This window comes from Amblyomma americanum, chromosome 2 (assembly GCF_052857255.1).
Source record: "Amblyomma americanum isolate KBUSLIRL-KWMA chromosome 2, ASM5285725v1, whole genome shotgun sequence".
In the NCBI taxonomy this organism is placed as follows: domain Eukaryota; kingdom Metazoa; phylum Arthropoda; class Arachnida; order Ixodida; family Ixodidae; genus Amblyomma; species Amblyomma americanum.
Genome location: NC_135498.1, coordinates 160,290,401 through 160,295,346, shown reverse-complemented (window position 1 = coordinate 160,295,346; position 4,946 = coordinate 160,290,401).

Below are 4,946 nucleotides of genomic sequence, written 5' to 3'. Positions count from 1 at the left end.
AGCGATTGGTGCTGGCACGGCTCGAATGTTTTTTAGAGTAGAATTCTCTCTATCCGGACATGATTACCGGGTTCCGGCGGGGACGTTCTTCGATTGACAGCGTAATCGACCTAATATCGACTGTAGAACATGAAAAACGCAGTCTCTGACTCTCGCTGCTGTCTTCTTGGACATCAAAGGGGCCTACGATAATGTACAGTACTCACGGATTGAAATAGGACATTCGGAGCGCGTGGCCGTCGCTTCATGGAGCGCCGCCCGTAGACGCTCATGGAACCAAGGTGGTGCATTGTGGTATGGCGTGAGAGGGAGAACATCTACAAAGCAGAATTGTTCCTTCCAGTAGCCAATCAGCCGGCCTGTGGTTTACCACATGCCTGCGTGGCACTGCAAGGCTAGCGCTCCGAATGTCCTATTTCAATCCGTGAGTACTGTACTTCATGACGCCATCCTTGATGCCCTTGATAACATAGGCGATGCCGGCCGGTTGTACTCATAGATTGTGAGCTACCTCAACGGCCGGTCCGTTTACATGTCTACGCCTGATGGAGAGACTACCCGTCATCAGTTTCCTCACGGAGGAGTTCTCAGCCCAACAATATATACCGTGGCATTGATACGACTGGTGAGTGAACTTTCCACTCACATTCACGTCAGTGCCTATGCTGATGATATCTGCATCTGGGGCTTCGGGTTCGACACGTCCGCAAATGCGCGCGAGATTACAACGGGCCGTGTAAAATACTTCAAGGCACCTACGACGTCAGGGTTTGTACTTTGCAGCTGAAAACTGTGCTGTGGTCGCATTCATGCGCAAGCCTGTCTGCCGCTAACCAGTAATACTTCAAGGGGTTGCAATACCATACGTCTCCCACCACAATTTTTGGGCATTATCATTGACCGCGATCTGTCATGGTCGAGGCATATAAATAAGCTAAAGAAAAGACTCACTCTTTTTTACCATGTGCTTCGCTTCGTAGCAGGCATTAAATGGGGCCCAACAGAGCGCTCCTTGCTAAACATTACTATACTCCATTTATAGGCTACATTCGTTACAGCGTTCCTATACTCTCTACGATGAGCATTTCCTGCTTGCGGGCATTAGAGATTGTCCATGCTCAGGCGCTCAAGATATGCCTCAGATTATCACGTTGTGCCTCTAACAAAGGCACGATTGAGGAATCTCGTGCGTGCCCAATATCGGTATACCTGTTACACGAACCACTTCGTGTATATTTACGTGCGCTTACACGGCACCGCTGTCACCCGCTGACGAAGATTTTTGATGAGCGACCAGACAGCAATTTTGCACGCGCATTGCGCTTCCATCGCTCCGAATTGCCATCAGACTATGCCCTGCCGCGTCATCCCTTGCAGCCACCATGGGTGATGGCTCAGCCTTCAGTATGCCTGCATGTCCCTGGCATAACCCAGAAATCTGTAATGCCGGGTAGAGGACTGATGCAACTTGCTCTTGCCTACATCTGGTCAGAATACCAAAACTGTGTGCACGTATGCACGGGTGAATTTGCGTCACCAAAGGCATCAACAGCAGCATTCGTAATCCCCACTCAGCAGACGACCCGCAGGTTCATTTTAGGACACAAGTCTACTTCAGTCGCTACAGAGCTTGCGGTCCTTCGGGAAGCGTTTCGCAACATCTGCGGGGAACTGCCTCAGGAGTGGTGCATTTTCACTGACTCTAAACCTCCGCTACAAATTTTGGGATGCTTTTACGCCACATCGCCTACCGAGCTCTGGCTCTTGATATCATTAGTCTCCTGTCATTTGCTCAGGAAAAAGGCCACCGTACTGTGTTTCTGTGGATCCCGGGACACTGCGGACTCGATGGAAATGAGACCGCCGCCGCTGAAGCAAAGAGCGCCTTCAGCAGTAGCCTGCGTACAGCTGTGCCGTTATCTAGACCGGACACTGCTTGTGTCCTTTCGGAATAAATGAGGAGTGCGACGGCTAGGTACTGGGTCCTGCCAGAAACTCGACACATCCGCCTTAAACAGCTATATCCGGCGATGAACTTTTCTGTTCCTCCGGGAATACCACGCCCTATTGCATGCATAATCCACAGATTTCGTTTAAACGTCGCCTTCACGCGCAAATACTTGCACTTAATAGGACAATAGGACTCCCCGGAATGTAGCAGATGTTGCGTGCTAGAGACTATAGAACATGTTTTAGTGTTGTGTCCAGCATATTCACGTGAAAGACTCCTTCTCGTGTCTGCTCTGATGACTATGGACACAAGGCCCCTCTCGGAGGATTTGATCCTCGGCGCTTGGCCAGATAGTTTGAAAACTGTAGAGGCAACGCGAGCGCTCTCACGCTTCTTAAGCGACACGGACCTTGCCTCGCGTTTGTGATGTCAGAAAGTGTGCCTTGTTTCTTTATTATTATTTTTATATATGCTTTCGTCCGCCTCCTCCCATCATCATCATCCCCCATCGTGACCCTCTTTTTTCTCCTCCTCCGTTCCCCACTACAGAGTAGCAGGCCAGACATTTATTTTTCAGGCCTACCTCTTTGCCTTTCCCGTCAATAAACCCTCTCTCTCTCTCTGTGTGTCCGCGCGAACAGGGATATATAATACGTGGCGTTTAACGTCCCGAAGCGACATATCGGCTACGACGGACGCCTTATTTGAAGGCTCTGAATTAACATAGACCGCCTGGGGTTTTGTAACGCGCGCTTTCGAATACTCCGCAGCACTCGGTTGTCTGTATTTTGCCTCCATCGAAATGCAGCCGCCGCGGCCGGGATTTTATCCAGCGTGCTTGGCAACAGCAGGCGAACGCCACAGCCAATAAGTTGCCGTGGCTGGTACTCTGTGCGTAAAACTACTGAACAGCAAGACGAACTGGGTCAAGCTTCCCCGTGAAAAAAAAAGCATGCAAGACTTATTTCGTACACAGTGATGACAGGCGACATATATACGCCACGCTTTCTCCTCTTCGTCTCTGCCCTAAAAACACGTTGTGACAGACGTCACTCCTTATGCGACGGAAAGACACCGAGGAAGCCACATGGAAACACCTTTCACTTGAAAACTGCCGGCCGGTTACGACATAGATACTCGACCACCGCTTAGATCTCACCGCAGCGTGCTCTGTTATTTTAGCAGCTCAGGCACATTAGGCCACTTACAGCTAGGTACCGCTAAGACATTCAGACATGCGGGCTAGATCCTGTTGTAGGCGTATATCGCTTCTTGCAGCTCAATGTTCCTTGGAATTTGAGAGCGAAGCTCCTTCTTTGCTCCGCAGGGACTGTGAAGAGGAAGTGTACAGCGATTCATCGAGAAAATGTAGTGGGTAAAAGAAGTTTGCAATGACGAGCCTACTCACAGAGAATCAGAACCGTAAAATGAAAACTTAACGGTGGAGAAACCTATTGGTATTCACCCTTTCTTATGCTTGAAACTGCATTCTTTTGATATTAAAGATATAGCAAACGGAAGTTAAAAGCGCCCTACTACGATATGCCCTACTCCGATAGATATCGCTGCGGCTGCAACTCCTTTACATTCCGCTTTTAATGCTTCACCTCTCCAATAACACGTTATTGGAGCTAAGCAGTCAGCCGTCCCATAACGCTCCTCTTGCTAGCAATTGCTGGAGGAAACCGATAGACAAGCACCAGAAGGGGTAGCAAGCACCAGGCCGAGACTGCCAATCCAGCAGGCCTTGCGCAGGTAGAAAAGCACCCAAGCGAGAGACGGCAGGAGTTGACAGAATAGCTGGCATCTTTCGACAGCAAACCTCCAGAAAGAGCGTCGTAAGCAAGTTACACGCCCTTGACTTTTTGCGTCAGCGCATACGACTGCTCCTTACGGTTTGCTAAATGCTCATGACATCTCTGATGTGCAGATGCAAATAGATTTGCGAGAAAATATTCTTTGTTGTTTCAGTTTTTATTTTCTATAGACATCCATGCTTGTCAGCCGCATTTAAAATTATTGATTTTTTACACTGTACTGCAAACCTCATATGGCCCAAGCAGGAAGGGCAAAACGTCACAAACACACAATATTCGTAACGCCAAGAAACATTTTAATTATGCAGTTCAATAACATATAGTGGATGGTCACAATACAAAACTGCAGATAAATAGGGTATTAGAAAAACAATATTACAGAAGCATCAATATATTGCAACATGCTTTGTGTCGACGACGAAGCGGAGGAAATCAGAAGCGCAGAGGAAAAAGAAGTTGGTCGGCCTGGCCGGGTTGAGATCCCCGCCGCCGTCGCTAAGCCTCTTAGATAGACGCCGCAGACGTGCTCAGTGCCAGCTGAGTACGTAACAGTTGTGGTTGACGTTGCTGGGTACCAGCACGGATCCCTCTGGTCATCGGCGGAGCCGCAGGGTTGTTGGATTACCTACCCTTCGATTGGATATGCCCCAGGACGGCGACGCCGAACAAGCAGCACCCGCGGCGAGCCACTGACAGCATCACCGCGAACCGCGTACTTTTTCTGGAAGGTCCGATGAAGACGTCGACGAGTGGCTCACTAATTACGAGCGGTATAACCGATGAGATGCTGCTGTGAAGCTATCCAACGTGGTATTTTTTTGGAAGCGACAGTGATTGATTTGGCTCGACAACTATGAAGGCTCCTTTACCGCGTGGAACGTCTTACAGAAGAGATCACGAAGTGTTTTCGTGACAGATGGCCAACAAAAAAACGCACCGAACAAACTCTGCTTCAACGGGCCCAGTTACCTGGTGAGACTTGCACCATGTACACCGAAGACATCGTAAAGTCGTGTAGAGTAGTGAATTCACGGATGTCTGAAGAAGATAAGGTTGGAAACTTGCTTAAAGGGATCGCTGAAGATGTCTACAACTTCCTTATTGGCAAAGACAGTTTGAAGTCTAAGGCCGACGTCATCAAGCACTGCAGAACGTTCGAGGCCTTGAAGCTTCGTCGT